This window comes from Lagopus leucura, unplaced genomic scaffold, assembly GCF_019238085.1.
Source record: "Lagopus leucura isolate 7727_CA_CO unplaced genomic scaffold, USGS_WTPT01 Super-Scaffold_73, whole genome shotgun sequence".
Lineage (NCBI taxonomy): Eukaryota > Metazoa > Chordata > Aves > Galliformes > Phasianidae > Lagopus > Lagopus leucura.
In genome coordinates this window covers 90,480,902-90,502,341 of record NW_024962252.1, presented here as the reverse complement: position 1 = coordinate 90,502,341, position 21,440 = coordinate 90,480,902, and positions in this window count along the sequence as shown.

The window sequence follows — 21,440 nt, the reverse complement described above, 5'->3', positions numbered from 1 at the left end:
CAGAGATGTCAGGCACTGCACTGCCTGAACGAGATCCCACCACCATTCCCACCTTGCTACTTCTTGCCTTGAGACTTACTCTACTCAAGCAGCTGTGCTGTCTTCCAGTTTAAAGCTGATTTGGGAAGAAGGTAGCATTTCTTTGCCCACATTTATTTTTTTTCCTTCAGCAGAGACGGATTTCTCTGTATTTTCCTTCAGTTTGGGTGGATTTCAGACTCTGAAATCAACAGATGAAAGCCTCTATGACTAAAGGAACTAGATGCAGGTGGTTGTGAGAAAACCCCCCTCAGTCTCTCAGGTGTGATGAAGGAAGCTTTGCCCCTGGCCCCATATTCCCTTCACCTGCAGCAGCTCCCAGCAGCTATGCCCTGCTCTGCCCTTAAATCTGCAGGGCTGGCACTTCCCAGGCTGTTGGGGGAGAACTGCTGCACACAGCCCTCTTGCTGAATGCTTCACCCCCTTAGCAAACACACTGCTGCTTTCTGTGCTTTGAAATAATCCCCTTGTGTTCAGCATCGTACAGATTACAGCCAGCAGGCTTTACCTTTTTTCAGCCTCCTCTCTTTTTCAAGCCAGCATCAGGACAGATTCCCTGCAGAACTGCCTGTTCCATGTATCAAGAGATTAAGAGGAAAATGTGCTATTTTCATGAGGGCTGACACAGCCATTTTTTCCATTTATTCTCACTGACTTCTTTTTTCCCTAATGTAGTGCATTATACAAGCTCCTCTCTCGATTTCATTTTTTACAGTCGTGTTTTAATATCCTTTAGAAAATGCATACATTATTTAGCATACTGCAGAGCAGGGGCAGACCAGGTGTGAACCATTTCACATTCAGGAAAACACATTCTCTTTTCCATATAATTATCAAACCTGCTTCTACGGAAAGCTCTTCCCTACAGGTAGGCAACAACACTGCATTACCTGATGCCACCTGGCTGATATTCAAAGAATGTGGGGATTTCCCCTGACAGGCAAAGTGCTTAGAAACAAGGATCTAGCCAAAGGATGGGGAAAACACTCCTAGGCAAAGCTTGGCTTTGTTGACAGGTCGTTTCTCAACAGTTAGAATTGAGTACTGAGAAAAGGAAAACCTGTGCTTCCCATTCCAATATTGTTTGAGGAATATCAGTTATCAAAGAGGGAGAAATGCACAGTGCTACCAGGAGTGTTGCATAGTGAAAAGCACTTCCCCCTTCGGATCTAGTTAAACAGAGCAACCATTTGAAATGTGGGTGAAAGTATTCAATCTTACCCTGCAGGCACAGAACCATCCTATCTGTCCCAAAATGACCCTAGATTGCACTGTTTCACCTGGGCATTGAAGCTTTCTCCTTTCATGTTTTTCTTTCATTTTCCCCCAAGTTACCCTTTCAAATGGAGCTAAACTGAGGGCTAATCCCTTTGATGTGAGGGCTGTCTATATGAGAGTACTTGAGAGAAATCAATTCAGATTAATTAAGAGTGTAAATTCAAGGCAGAGGCTTCAACCAGCATGAGCCTACTTTATGAATACCTGCTCACATTTACCACAGCCTGAATGCAAGTAAGCAGAATTTGTTTCCACAGCAAACAATGTAGGCTACATGTGGGGTGAACTCGATTTTCAGGGTATACTTTCACATAACCTGCAATAGCGTGTTATCTCAGGACAGCTGTTCTGTGGTAGCACTAAAAACGCCCAGATTCTGCTTGCTCACTTCAGTGCAGACGAGCCCTTCCAACACTTCTATGCCTAGACCAAACAGTAATTGCCTTAACCACCAACAAGCACTTGCATGCAGCATTAACCATGCTTACTGCAGTGTTACATTTGTCTAAGCTGCAGTAAGCACACAGTAACCTCTTTAAATAGCATGCCCTATCTCAACCTCCTCTGAACACACCTGCTCCAAGGCTCCTCGTCACCAGAAATGATCATAAAAAAAACTTCTTCCAAACATCTGCCCTTTTTGCCTTCACTGCAGAGGCCTATCCCTGCCTCCTGCAGAGGTTCCAAACTACTGTTCCAAACAGCCTAACTATTGGGTCTTTTCCTGCGACACCTGGCTTTCAGCATCTGCTCGTAGCAATGCCTTCCTGTTAGTGCTGAGAATGCAGCGAAGATGTGCAGAGTGCTCATGGGATGCCTACACAGCCTCCTGAGAACACAGCTAATACGCTGCTTCTGAAGCACATCTTCCAGATGGTCACATCAGCAATTCCTGTCAAGGAGGCACTGTGCAGCATGTCCCTCCTGAACTCTGCACGGAAGCAGACAGGTTGGATCATTCAGGGAAAGCCTGAAAACCCTCTGCATAAATTCATTTACACAGCTATTGAAAACAATGCTTTTCTGAGGCATCTACATTGTTAGTGTGATGGGAAGTGCAGTGTTCTGAAGGTTGCTAGCATGACATCTCAGGCATTCAGTACAAGAAAGGAGTGTCTATGCTCACTATGCTCACACACTCTAGCAAAGCAGCTACAGGGCGTACATCACAACAGAGAAACAATGTAGATTCAATAAGATGGTTACTTTTAATAATTTTGTGGCATCCTATATAACACCAAAAATATTAATAATATCATATAAAAATAATACTATCAAAAACGCCACTGACTACTCATGGAAGACTTCCTGAAAAGAGCTGTCATGCATTTAAAAATCAACAATCCAAACATTACAGGGGAGGTTAACATGGCCCCCATAGTGCAGTGGAATCAGCTCCTTATGCAAGTACTCCGTGTCACTGGTGCCCCCAGTACAGAAAAGACAGCTGTTGGAGAGGGTTCAGAGGAGAACCATGAAGATGATCAGGGCAATGGAGCACCTCTCCTACAAAGACAGGCTGAGGGAGCTGGAATTGTTCAGCCTGGAGAAAAGGAGGCAGGGGGGTGACCTCAATGCAGCCTTTCAGTACTTAAAGAGAGCCTACAAACAGGAAGGGAGTCAACTCTTTGAAAGGGTTCATAACTGCAGGACAAGGGGAAATGGTTTTAAGTTGAGGGAGGGAAGATTAGGTTGGGTGTCAGGGGGAGTTTGTTACAGAGAGAGTGGTGAGGGGCTGGAACAGGCTGCCCAGAGAGGCTGTGGATGCCCCATCCCTGGAGATGTTCAAGGCCAGATTGATGGGGCCCTGGGCAGCCTGGTCTGGTATTACATGTGGAGGTTGGTGGCCCTGCATGTGGCAGGGGGTTGGAGATTCATGATCCTTAAGGTCCCTTCCAACCCTGACCTTTCTGTGTGTGATTCTGTGTGTCATTATTTTTGTACCACATAGTTGTATGAGATCAGATGAGAGGAGGAGTTCTGAACTTTCCTGAGCACAGATGAATGAATTCTGGCTGAAGCACCAGCACAGATCTCACACTAGCCAGTCCAAAAAATAGCAAAGAAATCCCTTTTCTACATTTAGCGCTGTGTGGAAAGGTTTATGTGTTCATTCAGGCACTCCGCAGCTAACTAATGTTTTAGAAGAGCTGTATCTTTTTATTTCTACCAACAAAAGGATGTAGGAGTTTTGAATATTATGAAGATGTTATCTCCCTCCTTGTGTCTCGTTCAGTAAGGCTGGTTCCAATAAATAGCACATAAATCTTAACTGTAATAGAAAGACATTTTTGAAAAAGGATTTCTTGGCAGACTACTATCCATTTTGCACCACTTCTTTTGCCTTGTTCTGTCTTCTCTTCTTCTGTGGGAAGAAAACTGATTTTTCCTCTTTCCACTTTTTTTTTTTTTTTGGCCTGATCTTATTCTTGTTGCTGATATAGAAGAGCACTGATACAATGCAGTTTTTCATTTTGGCAGCTTTTTAAAAAATGGATTCCATAGAGTGATCTGACCAGTGACAAGTGACCCAGCACCTCCACTCAGGATACTAAAGCTGAAACATCTGGCTTCCTGGGATCTGATGGAGATGCAGCAAGAATTAAAAAAATTACTGTACAGGAGCAGTGGTGACCGAGGTAGGGTCTGCATGCTGAGCTTTTGACCTGAATCATTTCTACGGTAACTGTGCAATATATTGTACTTTCTATTCTCAGGCTCGCGTTGGAAGCCAATTAAATTAAAAGGCTATTCATTTCACCATATTTGTTTCCAGGACGCTCAACTAGAAATGCAAACGATTCCTGTTCAGAGTTTCCTGCATCTGAGAAATTGATATTGCACTGTTAATTTGTGACAACAACATAAACCAATATGTGATGTCCGGTGGCTGAAAAGATACGTGCGTAGGATATACGCTGAACTGAAAGGACTCTGGTTAGTGACATCATGAAATTAAATCTTCCAAAGGGCAAGGCTTCAAGCCCTCAAGGTAGCTCTTAATTTTGGTTTAATCAGATTGCTCACCACTGTAACTTGTGCTTTTTCAAAGCCAGACACATCAATATTGTGATACATGGATTTGAAATATTGAACAGCTACAATCTCAGGAAGGCTTGGTGAAAAGAAAATCTTTAAAAGGTGGTCTGTAAGTACTTTTCTGCTTCAAGAAAGGCAAAGCAGAAGAAAAAAAATATTTCCTACTAAAAATAAAGCAGGAATCATCATTAGTGCACCAATCTGAACAACAAGGAACATATTCTCAAATATGCTGCTTTGGTTTCCAGCTCTGTGAGAAATTAATGGTTCGATCAAATAATAGGAAAGAAGCAGGCCTGCAACATTATTCTATTGCCTGTATTTTTACTTCAAATTAAGCTTCTTGTACTGTTCCCCGTGTCCCTTAGAGCAACAGCAATTTCTGATCTGGAGGAATGACCTTCACAATGGAAGGAAGAGAGGAACACCATCCTGCGGGATGCAAAATCACAGCCTGCAACATGCCATTTGGAGATCTTTTTTGCAGGCTAGCAGCCACAAATTGAAACTTGCCTATCATCAATGGCAGATCAAATTTTAGAGCTTTTGTAATGGCCACGGTACTGAAAGCTTGTTGACAGAGTAGATGTGGGTATATAACAGAGGCAGCAGCTTTCATTACGGCTTATCTCGATGTGGCTGGCAGGATATAATAGACTGAATGATGTTGAAATGACAAAAATGTCTCCAGGCTTATGAAAAGCTGGAACACTATTTCTAGGAAAACCTGGCAGCTTAGACAAAATTGACAAACAACTTTTTCAGATAGGTGAAGTCATTCTGGACTAGAATCATTCATCTGCTGGAACTCCTAATCTTTCCACCAGGTGTGAGCTTGAAGGCAGTTCTCTGGGGTAGAAAATGAACTTCCTTCCCCCTCATACAGCTAAATTAGTTCTGTTCTCATCTCTCTCTGCCTGTCTGTAAATTCTCAGTCAGGTATTGAAGTACCAAAACCAGAAAAAGATACAATGAAAAATCTAAAGTAAAGAAAGGTTTCTTAAAATAGTTTGGAAGTAAAAGCAAATACATAAATTTCAGGAGGGTCACACAAGCTTCTCTACTTCACTATAATAACTGGAGAGCACTCAACAGGATGAAAAGCAACTGATTTTAAAATGACTGAAGGAGAGGCTCTTTTCAATAGTTCATTATTAGCCTGAGGGGTTTATGCCACAAAGAAATCGGGTCAGCAGCATAGCAGGCTTCCAAAAAAAAGCATGAACAAAGAACATAACGTGCTGCAAAACTGAACATCTAGAGGGGGTTCCGTGAGTGTGAGTGCAGACGTATTGCATGCAACAGGTGGGACAGCAGAAAGCAAGCTCTAAACAAGAGCCAGAAACTGCATTCAGGCACATTTTCCTATGGATTGACCACTGTGGAGTTTCTTAAATGGTCTTTGATGTGGCTGGGATGGACCCTGCTAAAAGAGAGCATGAATTAGAAAGTTCATAGATGTATCCAAAACGAGCTCTCAGTGTTGTGTATTCTTAGCTAACTAATTTCCTTGATTTGGGATAGAAAATTTAAGTTCTCCTTTTTCTTGTAATTTCCTCTGCAGGGTATTAAGCTTGAATTTGATGCAACAGTGATGATTGCTAATCTCCCCATTTTGCAATTTAGACAATGAGATCTCCATTAAGAAAGCATTGTCGTTAATAATAATATTTTTGCTTGATTCTCTAACTATAACAACCAGCTTCTAATAAAAACTCCAACCGCTTTTCAAAGCTTTTATCTTTCTGGATAACATTTTCTAAATTAAGCCTTTTCCTGAACATGAAACAGGAAGAGTCCATGCTGGATTTTTTAGTTCTTCTTAAATTAAAATCTGTCTTAAAATCTAAATAGTATTTTCTGTGGTTAGGAAAAAAAAGAAAAAAAAAAGAAGAGACTTTAAGTGGAACTCATTTCAGCAGTGTAATCGAGGCCAAGGACTTAGCCTGATTAGACTGGGTTTGGAGTTTTGTAGGAGCAACAACATTCAGAGTTACAAAATCTAATAAGAAAAAGTGCAATGAAAGGGAAAAAATATTTTCTTCATTTAAGGAATTAAGATAGAAATTAATTCCAGATAAGATTTGATTAGAACAGTTTACTTCATTTTTTGTTTTAATGAAGTGTTCTGCACAATCTCTTAGGGCATGCTGGCCTGCCCATGGCACGAGAAGACATAAAGTGCAAAAGATTATTCCTGTTAAAGTAACAGAAAATTCATTGATTTTACGTGCAGAAAAGTGCCTGCCCATTCTGATAATTGTGGTTATTGTCAGAGTACGTGCATGGCATCTGCTACCCTCATTACATTATTTTGACTTTGCACTTTTGTTAGCACAAAACCGTAAGTGCTTTTTGCTTGAGACTTTAATGAAAACAAAGAAAAAGATTCAATTTTCTCTGCAAATTTGAACATTTTATATGTAGCTCTTTCTCCAAAGAGCTCCAAAGCATTAGAAAGAAAGCAATTTTCGTTGAAGAATAGATCAATGGGAGCTTTTCCTGACACTCTTCAGTAGAGTGGTTAATGTGCCCCAGTTGTGAACACACCCTTAACACACAGGACTAGCCAGCCTGGAGCAACACCCCTTGAAACCCACAGGCAAACCTATGCTTCTCTCCAGTTCCCTCAGCCTTCCAACTCTTTTCTTTCATCAGTGCTGAAGGGCTTGAAATTCACGGTGTAATAGGGCACATACCATTGCTATCCACGTAATCTTAGGATATTTACAGGAACGCTTTCACCAGTTTCCGCTGCAACAAAACCAAACCCAGAAGAGGAGAACAACAATGAGAAACACACCTTGTAACGCCAGGGTTACAAGTTCCACCGAGAATGAGGTAGAGACTGGTTCTTGCCACATATCTGAGAGGTGCTCTATCACCTTTACATTTTTGGCATAAGCATAACTGCAAACCTCAGGAACCAAACTGTGGACGCGAGGCAGCAGTCAGGGGATGCAGTGCGCTCAGGAAGGCGAGAATGCAACATCCTTAAGGACCATCAGTATGAAGAACAAACTAGTTACAACGCAGTGAACTTGATTTCTGAAGGGCAATTGTTCCAGTGGATACTTTTCCCTTCCAAATCATCAACTACAAAAAAAACGCTTTTCACTCACTGAATCATGGTACCTTTGTGTCTTTTAGGTGCAGTTTATTCACATAGAACATGCATGAGATGGTGCTGATACAGATAGTTTTCTCTGGGAGCAAATTCTGCAGGCTATTCCATCCAAAGAATCAGTCTTCAGTGACAAAGAAATAGAACACCTCTAAAATCAAGCCTGCCTGCTTGCAAGGACAGTTAAGGAGAACAAAAAATAAAAAAAAAAAAACAAAAAAATAAAGGACAGACTTGCACTTTCAATTAAGGTTTATCAAAATAAAAATCTCTGCTACAGAAAACCAAAGCTTCTAAGATATGGACCTTCTTATTTACAGTTATGGTGCTTTCCTAGAAACATTATTGAGAGAAAAGGGGCATCACTGTAGAAAAGATCATTTTGTTAGTTCACTTATACAATTGCTGAAGGTTTAAGCCACAACAACTAGATGTGTTCTGGTTTGAAATGTCAAATATGAAGCTCTTCGATATTCAGAGCTTAGGAACTGAGTCAAAAAAAAGTTTCAAAATTGAAGGATATTTTGGCCAATCTTTCAAGTCTCTCTCAAGTAAACCTAAGTGAATTAAATAAAATTTTTCATGACTGATTAGAGTATACATTTGACCATTAGCTATGTCTCACAGTCTGCTACCTACCAGCTGGAACATTTATGAGACCTTTTATAACTTAGTTACAGCTATCTTGTGGGACAGTTTAATCATATGAAATCTTATAATGCAGATGCACAAGTAAAAGCAATACCAGCTGCTGGCTTGCGTCCTTGTCATGTTGCTTTCTCTTTACTGCTCCCCATGCCATGCTGCACATCCCCAATGCAAGGAGACTGCCTCAGGAATTATGCTATCTGCAGGGGCAGGCTGACCTGTTGCCTGACATCCAAGATGCACAGCGTGTGAAGGAGCAGTAGAAATGCAGGATTTCATGGGGCAAGGTGTCACAGGAGGTGTACTGTGCAAAGAGATTGATAATAAAGAGAGTGTTGGATAAGTTAACACTGAGTGGACAACACCCACCTACCCAACTGTTTGAAATTATTCTCTTCCTCAGAGAAGGATCCTGTGAAGCTCCAGCACAGGGTTCCCCTCTCTAGCCAAGGAGCAGAACAAGCCTTGTTTAAATTAAGCGCTTGGGTTTTCAGGATAAAATGGCTTAATGCCATCTTTGTCATTGCAAGTACAGCAAAACAATGGAAGACAAAGCATTGGAACAGAGAAGGTGACACAGCTCATCAACAGACAGCACCTCTGGCTATGCAACACACAACTGTAGCACATTTGGATGGCACAATCTGTTTTTATAACCTTTTCTTGCTGGACTGTATTTCATTCCTTTCTTTGTCTTACCTCCCACTTCTCTGCCAGAGGTGGTACTGAAAATATGCAACAGCAGCAATGGGAAGGAGAGCAGAGAGGTATCAAATTATACCACCAACTTTGTGGCTAAGCAGAGCAGCATCTCCTCAGAATTAACAATCTTTGAAAGGTTTCCATGTGTTTGATGCTGACTGTGTAAGTGTGCGCTAATCAGCTTCATACTCCGATCAGGATATTAGGATTACTCAGCGGTGAGAATAAAACATAGCTTACTAGGAAAGAATCGGATTCCCATCAATGCTGATGGCACAGCCTGTGGAGGGAAGGAGCACTCACAGTGGGACCACTGAGGGCATGTGCTGATGGGATATCTCCTTCATATCCAAGCTATCTTCCATTTCTCTCTCTCAAAAAACAAAACATAACAAAAATAAACACACCACAAAACATTACCTATGCTGCAAAATGGGTGCTGCCTAGATTAAGCCCCGTTCCTGTGACTGATGAGATTTCCCACTTGAGAGCTCCTGGAATGAACTCTACAAGTAGTTATCTCCTGGGTCAGCTAGGTGCCACACAACAGCAATTCAATGTGCTTCAGTCCTGGTATGCCAAAGTCTCACCAATCAGTCCTGTCCAAGCCTAAGAACTTTTGTGCCACTAGATCTCTGGATTCTTTCAGAAAACCCCATAGCACAGCTCACCGCACCACAGATGCGCAGCCACATGACTGGGTGCACACAGTGTGCGTGCTGGACTCTGTAAACAGCAGCATCTACATGCAGCTTCCCTTAGACATGCACACCTCACATGACAGAGTCTATGACAGTATTTTAAGCCTCACCTTTCTTCCTGCTCTCTACTCATTCCCTTTCTTTGGTATATCCTGGAGGACTCCGCATATGAAACAGCAGGTGTGGAGGTAACTAACAAGATATTCTACAAGACTTGATTGCGATGGAGATGGCAAGCCGAATGACCAAATCTCCAAATCTCCAAACTTCTGTTTCTCAGCATCCAGCTTGAAAGATCATTTTATTTATAGCTAGAAAAATTACCTGCAGCAGTACTGCTGGGAAACTAAAGCTTACAGTAACTTCAGTTCCCTTTCAGCTTCTCTACAATGAACATTCCCCTTGGAAATCCAGACAGCAGATACACTGTCTTTACATTACACATTCAACAGATAATCAAAATGAGGTATTATGGGTACTGACCCTCTTGTTTATTTATTTATTTATTTATTTCCATTCCTCCCTTCACATTCCAATATACAATTGTGGAGCATGAAATACGGACACCATTACTGAGATCTATTCTTTTTAAAACCTGACAGAGCACTCGAGGTTAGTAAGTAACTGTGCAAGGGTAGGTCACGGTTTTAAACAAAGAAAAACATGAGGGGAAAAAAACAACAGTCCTACAGTGAATTAATGATTTTGGTTTCATAGCTGACAATCAATTTTCATCATTTCAAGCATGAAAGATTTTGCAGTGGCTGCATAAAACTTCAGTGCTACAAACATTTGATGTTCTGTCAAGCAGCTTGGCTTTCTGTCATACACACTGCAGCCACAAATGTCTACCTTGCAGACCTGGGTGATGATTATGAAGATTATTCAAAAAGTTGAGCTTTAAAGAGTTATTAGCAGTACCTTTGCATTTCAGCAACACACGAATAAGCAACTGTGCTGTTCACAAAAAGCCTGATTTTCTTACTTTAAGTGCTGCTCATTTTTCTCTGCCTTTACTTGATCTCTCTGGCTGGGCATTTTCACCTCAAATTCCAAGTAACCACACTGCCATGAGTGTCACCCACTAAGTGAAAGCACTGAAACAGACCAAAAAAGAGCATTTGCAATCATCTTGCGAGATGCAAACATGGGTTCAGAAGCTGAGCAGAGCACATGGCTTTCAGAAAGGCCAGTTGTGCTACATGGAGTGTGAACACTGCACAAGAATGCTACATGCCAAGACAGAATTGAATGGTTTCCCTCCCCATCCTCCCCCCAAAAATAAATTCAGCTTTATGAATGAACCTTCTATTTTCCTACCACAAAAAACCCACAAAGCTAAGCTCTCTGAACTGAGGACGTTTTGCTCTGTCTTGAGCCCAAGGGGCTGTCCAGAGAAGCAGGTCACATGTGGATACCATTTTAAATTAACCAGGTAAAATACAACTGATTTGTTGAAATACAAGTTGAAAGCTTCTAAAGTTGCCACTAAAATTCAAATGTTGTCCTGTAAAGTCTTTCACCTAAACAATGTGTTCTCATTTATTTTTTATTTTGCCTTGCACTTTTACTCTATCAACAGCATCTGCAGATCACTACATTCTGTACTTTGCTGTGACACTGGCTTTGTGGATGGAGGTAGCGTAGACATTTTGAGCATGTGCTCTCCTAACTCCCAGTGCAGTTCTTGGGATGCAAGTGTCTGAGATTTTAGTCTCATGACCACAAGTGATTTTTATCATCCAAATGTGCTTCAGGTGCAAGACGGGGCTAACAGGACTTCTCCAAGCAATTAATCCACCCAAGGGTACATCAGGAGGGCAGGTTAAAGAACACCTGTGTCTTCCTCAGAGCCTTGGAAGTGAATACTAAAGAGCATTACTAAGATCTTAAAATTGGATAGTGATGCTTAGGCTCCATTGCAAACATTTTAAGGGAAATTGCCTTTTTTGAATAAGCTCTAATATAATCTTGAAACGGTAAATCATTTTAATGAAGGGATGGGAGGGATTTACCTCTCTCCCATTCTCACTCTCATGAGTGAGAATCATAGTAAGTCAGTGCAATAGGCTTAGTTATCAGGTTACACGTACGAAACACTCAACCTGCAAATCTTGTGCAGACAAATAGGTATTTAGAGCCCCAAAACTTGAGTTCACACAAGAGAAATATATGGTAGGACTGGATAGTACCTCTAATTTAAATGCTCTTAAGATTTAAGCGACTTCTCCAAAGGCTAGACAAAGGTGAAAGTTCAAATCAAACAAACTTTCCTCATCTTACACCTTCAGAAGTCAGTGAGACTACAGATGCACCTTTTGTGTGATTCTCTTTTTGTGAGCTAGTGCTCTCCTTTCTCCACTGTTTAATTAACAAATACCCAAATGAACTCCTCAGGATAAAGCTACAACCTAAAAATTATTCACAGAAAAGAGATGCTGAATAATATCTGACACACAAAAACCCATTTGTAGATAATTCCCAATCAGCGATATTCATTGACTAAATGAGACGTGGTTAATTATTCACCCTGTCTTTCACCACACAACTCCCCTCTGCCCTCAGCCTCAACAAATTCCTAAAAGGATCAGAATGCTGATCACAGCCCAAGCCTTTCAGCTTTACATCTGCTGTTCAGTTTCTTCCCTCTGGTTCTTTAGTAAGCAAACCCTTCTGGTTCAGCAATTTGGCAAACCAGTGATTTTTTTTTCTTGCAATTATATAACTGCTGCAAGGCATTCAGTCGTCAGGAATGCCATCCAGGAGATTCACAGCTGTAGAAATGCATAAACAGCCATTGTTCCCTACCATAGGAATTTTATTGGCTATGCAGCCTATAGACCTGACCACTTTGATTTATTGGAGTGAGAAGCAGCGAGAAAACACTGTCAGGCTTTGGGAGCAGCTGAGATATTAGACTGCTTCATTCATGTACATCACACTCGTGAAAAGCGCAGGAATCTGGTAGGCTATAAATTAGAAGATTCTGGAGGTGTGGGGTGGAAGGGGGAATCATGAGTGTAAACTTAGCTTGTGATTAGCGTTAAGTCCTGAGAAACATTAAACAAATTCTGGCTGCCTCAGGACTTACACCTTCCTTTTCCCCCTGATCCTTTATTTACAACTTTCCTGCAGAAGCAGACCCACACTCCTCCCATTCCTGGCTAATAGCCACATGGGCCAACAGTACCTGCTGCATTGCTGAGCACTTTTTCCTACGTGTCTTCCTTTGAAATCACTTATTGAGGCCTTAGACCTGACATATTTTTAATGCTGCTGGGAAGGCCTTACACACAAAGGGTGGTGCTCTGGCTAATGAGGCCTTCCATCCCTCTGCGCTGCTCTCCGTCCCTCCCCCTCTCACTGCTTCTGCAGTCTCACTTTCGGAGGGATCTCCTCCAGTCAAGAGAACAGTCTCTCTGTTTTCCCACCCTATTTGCATAGTTCCTGGTTTATGCTATCAACATGACAACTTTCTAACTACTAAAGGGTAAACTGCTGCCACAAAGTTCATGCAGATTTCTAAGCCTGAAGCAGCTATCAGTCATTTGGATCAGTTTGCATTAGATTCCACAGTTGAAGGCTTTGTGGACCATTCTGAACTAGCCCTCTAATTTACAACACATCCAATGGAGTCATTATGGGGTATAAGATTCTGCACGATATTAGGTATCCTCCTCACATCTAATTTCACATGTAGGTGATCTTCCTCTGCACTGATTCACTGCACTCAGCCTGAGAAGAGCCTGCTCCCAGTTTTGCTCACACACATCACGCAAGCACGTTGCTCCTGAAACCCCCTGCTGTCCCCTCCTCACATCAGATGCAAAGGCTTTCCCTACAGCTTACCAGCACCCAGCAGTGAATCCAGCTGGTCCTCCTGCAGCGACACCGAATGCTGATGTCAACCAGAGGAACCATACTAAAGTCAGGGTTTACAGGCAGAATGCTCTGCTACACCAGCTGCTTACCATAAACTTCCACAGCAAGGCAGGCTTTAAAGAGAAAAACAAACAATATCTGTGTCAGTAAAACACTTTTTCACCTCATTTCTTTCTGATGTGATTTAAAGGTCGCTCCAGTAAGTACCGTGGAAGTTTAATCCTGACGCTTTTCAACTACAAAAACATACAAGCACCATCATTCCAGACGTACCGTTAGCTCTTCAGACAAGAGCATGTGGTCCGTTTAAGGGACGTCCCAGGGCTCACTGCGGAGCTGATGAGGGCAGAGAGGACAGGTGAGCCTGTGAGCTGCGAGAAGCAGCTGAGCGCAGCCCTTAGCCAACCGCTTTGCAGCTCGCTCTGCGAGGCAGCTCTCTTTTGTGTGGTAAATAGGCGTATTTGCTCTTCTATTCTCATGTCTGGTTCCTAACGCTCTCAGCGTATCTTAAGCACACAAGCAACCAGCTTCTGCCCTTGGATACCAACCCAGCTCTCCTTAACTTCACTAGCCCTCAAGTGGCCTATCCGAGGAAAGAATTTAGGAATGTATTTACACTACGTGCTAGTCGTTGAAACAGCCACCAGCTCCTGTTTCATGAGCAAAGACATACATTTCCAGGTCGTTACATAAACTGACTTTAAGACTGCATTTGCAGAAGCCATTAACTTAGCTGCAGCCCTCACCTCACCCTTCAGAGGAGGAACAGGAACAGTGCCCAGCTCTGCTCTCCTGCAGAGGAGCTGGTACTGAACAGAAGAAACACCGCACATCTCACCGCTTGGTCCCTAGTGGGAACTCGACCTAAATTCTGTGGCACGCCGGGAAAACCAATTTGAGATCTTGCAGCTGATTCAGCTAAAGGGAGAAGGCAGGTGCCTTGCTGAGGCTCACACCGCGCTTCTTAATCAGGGCCACTCCCAGGGCTGTCTCAGACGTACTGTGCCTCTTTTCTGTTTATAAAAAGAGGGTTAATACTTCTCCCAGGTGATGATGAGATGAAAAACGCTCAAAGATTAAACATAGCCCGTGAAAAACTTCACAAGTTTAATTTGGGATAAAGTGGCAGCAACTTTGAAATTCCTAAGGCAACTCAGTTCACTGTTTTTAGTGCTGTTTTGAAATGTTAACATCTACACTGCTACTACCGTTTGGTTTGCAAATTCACAGCTGTTGAGCAGAAACCATTAGGGCAAGGGGGAGAAGCTGGAGTTTTTGTAGGAAACGATCAGGAGCAAATTAATTCATGTTGGTTATGAATTTTGCATTAGTAGATTTCAGTACAAATCCAATTGCAGTAAACAGTTTATATTCCCCCTCTGGCTATTGTTTAGAGCTATCTTCAGATGCATATTGACCTCCCTGGATTGCTTTACAGACTGCTCACATTGCAGAGATTTTCGTTGCAGCTGATATCCCACGGCTGGTATCTCCATGCAAAAAGAAGCTGATGCTGTTCAGAGCTCTGGTAAACCAGCTCAACGGAATCGTGCTGATTGATAGCTGATGTCTCATTTGTAACTGAAAAGTGGAAAAATTGCTATCAGAAGAACAGTTCTGGGGTGAAGGTGGAGTCGGCTGTAAGCTCCATCACAGATTCAGACATCAGCTTTGAAATTTCCCCACGCAGGAAAACGGCCAATAATTGGCACCTGCTGCCATCACCCAGCCACCACAAATCACTGCGTGCTCAGCGGTGCCAGCAAGTTGACCATACAGCAATGCTGTACACGAAATCAGCACAACGTCACACGCAGAAATTAAAAGGTATGAAACCCAGATCATTTACATAATCCACTTCCAGTGCAGCTCCAGAAACATTTTATGAGTGCAGCCAAGGGTGCAGTAAATTGTACCAGGGGAGATCATAGGATCATTAAGATTGAAAAAGACCACTAAGATCACCATGCCCACTAATGTCCCTCAGTGCCACATCTCCACCTTTCTTGAGCACCTCCATGGATGGTGACTCCACCACCTCCCTAAGCAGCCTGGGTATATGGGACATGAGAACATCCCTAATATGTGGAGAATGTCTGGAAAATAAGCCACTTGCAATGGCTTTTCCCTCAGATGGTTGTCACTGACATCATCCTCACTTGCGGCCATCAAAAAGCAATTAAGGACAGCCTTTAGCCTAGCATTAATCATCTTAAAATAAAAATAGCCCAAAGGACCTCTTCATGACTTCCACTCTTCAGGGCTGCATGTGGGTTATTAATAGCCAATATTTTTTTTTTTCCAGAAATTCTTTGCTATTTCCAATATCCTTTGTACTTCTGGTTGCTGGCTTACTGAAGACCTCTTCTTGCCAGAGCTTTTAATGGTGTGCAGACACACAAGTAGTTATTCATGCCAACTTTCATTTGACGCTTTTCCTCAAGATTAAATGGGCTACTGGCAGAGACAGACAACTCACTAGCTTCAAAGCTTCCTAACTTGGCTAAAAAGAAACAAATTGCTTCCCCAGTGAATCCTCTCAAGAGAGCAATGCAGGAAAAACCTGTAATATTTGCATTAATTCATCTTTAAACATAAACCTGAATAGATTCCATTTCTTCAATATATTTTCACATGATTTAAATGGACTTACTTTAACAGACAGTAACATATTTACTTCGGGGATATTTTGCATTTCTATTTACCTTTTGGCTGGTAGTTCATTTATAATGGAAAAGGTGATGTAACTAGAGCAGTTGAGGCTTACACAGGTTTTAGAAAGGATTTACATCTGAGGCCACTTTCAGATTTTCAGTAGCGCTACTTTTTCTCAGTTTAGTGACATTTAAGAGAACCTTTCAGTCTCAGAGAGCACTTGCAGTCTGGGCTGCCTGAGAAAAAGTGGGGCTTCACTGCTCTTGGCCTGATTCCTGCTGCCTACAGGGCAGTTTTGATGACTAGATATCAAAGTGCTTTGCAGAGATGCTCAACTTCCTCCCATTTTTCTGGTGGGGGGAAATAAAGACATGGAGTGAAGGGAATAGCAGTGGAAGAAGGGCTGATTTTTCTTCTTTGCTCACAACAAATGATATAGATCACAGAGTGCTTGCTGCTTCTCTCTTCACCATCTGTGTCAAAGTACTTTGAGACAACTATTAGGGTAGCCCTGGGTAACTGACTCTTGTTTTAGGATTTCCAGTTATCTGTCCTCTCTGCTGCTGGAGGACCTCTCTGCCAACACAGAGATAAATGGGGACTATGTACCATCCCACATCCAGTCTACATATTTTAGTGTAACCTGACAACGAAAGTGGACTTCAATAAAATGCCCTTACTGGCAGGATCTGCAGCGTGACTCAATTCTGGATGCAAGAGTGTACACGTACGCAAACATCTAAGACCCATACAAATTAAAAAATACATATTTTCTGAGCCTCAGCCACCAACTGCCTTTCATTGCCAAGATCTTCCTGGCTCTAGGCACTCTCTCACAGGATTGCCATCGTGAGATAACAGGGCTGTTGTGCTGCTTTCACTGCTGACCTAACCCACAGCAGCAACACAGAGTCACACAGTGCCAGCAATGACATCCTATTGCCTGAACAGCTGCATCTCTCCCAGCCTTTGTTTTTTCTTTCAATTGGTTTCTAGAAATCAGCAAGCACAGAGAAACCAGACTCACAGGCTATTATTCGGGAACAGTATCTGTGCAAAGATTCTCATAATGCAGACATGAGGCTCTGCATTTTCTAATGAAATTCACAGCTGAATGTTGTGAAGTGCTGGTGGGGGGAAAAATCCTCTGTCAGTAGATAAACACTTTTGAGTTCTTTACTGTATTTACTTTTTAGCCACTCCAGTTTCTAGCATGTACAAATGTTTCCTATATTAACAGGGGAAGACTGATTTTGTGGTCAGCGCACGCGAAACAGGACATCAATTTAACTGGGCCATTTGGGGTTAGCACAAAATGACAGACCAGCAGGAAGCACTTGAAAGCTTCCCCATCAGCAATCAAAGCCCTGCAATTTTGAGTTTTTTCCTCCAATCACATAGTGTATTGATGAGAAACTAGTTCTGATAATGACCTCTGAAAGACCCCATTCTGGCCTTCTGAGAGTAATTTGTTTCTCTAACCATGGTGTCTTAATGGTAGCTCAGCAAAAGCACCTCACCTACACAGCCATTTCAGCAGCACAACAAAGGTAGATATCTTTTCACTTAACTTGGCTGATTTTTTTCATTTGACTTGTCCTGATGTTTGCCTATGCAAGAATTTCTTTTTCTGTGAACATCTTCTTTTCCCCTACCTGTCTGTCCCAGCTCGATGAAATTATGGATAGGGGATCTTTGCTAATCCATCAGCCCTACTGTAACCTGTAGATCCTTTCTGTGTTGCATAGTTCTAAGTTTCAATCTGTGACAATGCTCCCCTACATGAAGTCACTAGCCACAGTTCAATTAATTTCACTTTTTTTTTTTTTTTAAATAGTGCTGACAAGAAACTTTCCTTTTTCTTACAAAAGCAGATGCAGAACACTGAATGCCAACTTTCTTAGGTGAACAAGAGTAGGTGCTTGCTCTCAGCACTGCTGATGCTGGGAGTCATTTCATTACCTGAAAATCACCTTCAACTGGTGACCACAAACCTGCCAGTGCAGATTGCATTACTCAAAATTTCTTGGCAAGAATCAGCACAGCACAGCACACTATCTTTCAGCTGATTTTACAAATCACAATCCTCCTTTAGTGCTCTGACTTTCAGTTTTAAGCCTCTGCTTTTTCCCAGTGCCCCCAACCCTGGTTGGTACCCATGATCTCTGAGTGCTCAGGGCAAAGGGTCCCTTGGCCCTCAGATCTGATTCTGGCTGCCAGGCTGAGTGAATCAGTGCGTATCACAAGGGTTAATGCTACCTTCCACATCTCACTCCTGGACAAACAATGAGGAAAGCTGCATCTACGGCAGTGTTTGAGCTTTCACATTTGGCTCTGTTGGAGTATTCTGCCTGTAAATGGTAACAAAAATGGCTGTCATGAGCTGGAAGGAACCCCACATTTTAAACATCTCATGCTGCACTTCCATGATTTTTAAAGCTGATAATAGCAGCTCCAAAATACCATGAAAAGCTGACCCAGTATGAACTCACTCTGTCAGTTTATATTTCCTCCAGACAGTAGCAGTCTTCATACCACTCCTGGGATCATCCATCCCCCACAGCTGGCAGAAAGGTGATATGGACTACAGAATTCACAATGGCCATCCCATGTGCCCCAGCAAATCCAAAAGAAAGGAAGCATGTTAAGCCCACACCCAATTCATATCAAATAGGCATGAGTAGTTGGTAACACAGGTCCTTGCTTCTGCTGTCCTTGGAAACAGTGCAAGTGTAGAGAAAGCATCACCTCAAACATGTATCTGGGGACTCCTGCTCTCTGTCAGCCCTTTGTCATCTTATTACGAGCCAACAAAGACTATATGGAGTGAAATGTAGGAGAGTGATAGAAAATGTTCAGGTTATATTTGATAATTACATTGAAGCATGGTCAGCCAGCTTGCTCACACCCCAGCACTGAGGAGGAAAAACAGCGTATGTGGCATGTATTGTAAGGAAACAACTCTACAAAGCACAGAGGAAATAAAGGTAGACCATTTGTATAGCCTCCACTCTAAGGCAGCAAAACAATTCCTTTATAATGCCTAGGAAGGCCTTCAGCATAAGCAACTTATTGGAATCATTTAAATAGTTGCTATGACTGTATACCTGGTCTTATGGACTCCCGTGATCCTTGAATAGCTCTCCCACAGCCAGTTTATTATCTACCACGTGTGTGTGATGAAGGCTCTTTTTTTCTGATTACTTTTCCTCGTATTCCAGATCTCTGACCTTCATTTCTGTCCCCTCTGCATCACTTCTCCCTGAGCACTAATGAGGTCTGATGTGAGTATCACTAGCAGCATGCCCTGCTGGGTAAGAAGAGAACATGTCACACCTTAGCTGAAGAATGCAAGCAAAGGGCAATATCCTTATGTCTGCGAATGCCTTTATATTGTGCTCTCCCCATGCTCTGCCATTTCTGCAGAATTTAGTATTTCTAAGCTAAATACCAGTTGGTTTCTTTATTCACTTTTATTCTGTCATGCTACAAAAACAAACTGAATGCGTCAAATCCCAGCTCTGTGTGAATTTATCATATTGCATGGTATCTTCCTCAGAACAAGACATAAGAAAGCAGATTATTTCCACATGTGCTTCTAGTGTATCTGTGAGTCCTGCCTCACACCACCTCCCCTGAGTCCCCTGAGGCTGCTGACTTTGTAAAAGACAGATAAATAAATTAGTCTATAATCCTTATATCCTTAAAAAAAAATAATAATAATAATGTTGCTTCTCCCTTGAAAGAACCACCAATAAGTAGAAAGTGAGACTAGGGAACACTGAAATACATACACATATATCAGCTCATGTGAAACAGCCCTGCACCCAGGACTTTCCACTGCTGCCTTCACATGCAGCAGTCTCCCATGGCAGTTTATGCCTTTCAATTCTGCATGGCTGCTGAATTGTTGGACATGATGTTCAGCACATGGGTGCTGCCAACATGAGTCAACACCAGGTGTTTCCTCCAGTAGAACTGAAACCCTTCCTCTGTACTTATCCACAGCATGATCTCCCAGGAAATCCCTTGATTGTTGTTAGACTGGAAACAGCCAGGGCTACTCCTGAAACACTGCTGTTCCCCAAGCAGCACATAACTTGACTGTGTGCAAAGCTTAAAAACGAAATCTAGAAAATTGCATCTGCCAGCATGTGTTCAAATGTAAGTTCCATTAGAGAGGGATGGAGGATTCCCAAAGGACAACTATCTTATCTTTGTCTATAGAAAACAAGTAGAAAGTTAATTTTAAAATGCTATAATTAAGGGCTTAATATAAATGCATTTCTGATGCTATCCACAAATTCATCAGAGTTCAAGAAGCTCTTTCAAAATAAGTGCCTGCAAGCAAAATAGCTGTTCTTCCTTTCTTCTGAAGAGATGATGAGCCATTTACACACACCTTCTCATCTTAACAATACTCCAGCCATATTATGTATCTTACGTGCTACAGATTTCAAATGCAAATTGTAAAAAGTCTATATAAAGCCTCATACAGATTTACTGTTCTTCCTACAGAGTCATGGCTAAAGACAAAGCATTTCCTTAGTAGCAGGAAGGCTTTGGCAAGAAAGTATAAGATCTCCCAACGAGTAGGATTTTTTTGTAAAACTTATTAGAAATATTTCTACTTCTGTTTCAGATAATCAGATTATGGTGTAATTTGAAAATTATTTTCCCTTTCTTGTACAGTTGTGTCGTGTTTTCAGAATGATCACTCAATTTGAATACTGCAAGTAAAAATCCTGGCTTTATCAGGGTCACCAGGGCAATTCCAACCAATTTCATTTGGGCCAACACCTCACTTTGTGAGGAAGTCTTAGGGGGAAAATAAATTCAGACCTGTGGAAATGGAACAGCATGCCAAAAAGCCTTCTTGTAATTTTATTTTGAACACAGTCACACTGCCGTGTTTGAAAAAGCAACTCCTTTCATTGCCTTCAGGAAATCAGCAGGTATTCCTCCTCTCACTGATTGCCTGTAAGTGTGTGGTAGAAAAGGCTGGCTTAAAAACCACTGCTTTTCAGTGCCCAGACACCAGTGAGATAGGCTGAAGTCCCCATCTCACTCCTGTGCCAGGAACTGGCTCCCTGAGTCTGGGGTGTCCAACAAGGCCCTCCCTGTTTACAGGTCCCAACTGGCCTCCCTAAGGAGATATGGGCTTGCTGAGGGCAGTGGTACAAGATCTCCTGCCCTCTGAAATGCAAGAAATCCTGGGTTCCTAGAACAGATTGTTAAGCATTCACAAGGAGTCTGTTGCAGGTAGGCCTTCCCCTTCATAGGGGAAGTGATAGCAGTGGCTATCAGCTTCTCAAGAGCTTTCAACTAAATGACAGCAAAAAGCCTCATTTAATGGGATTTCAGCTGTGACA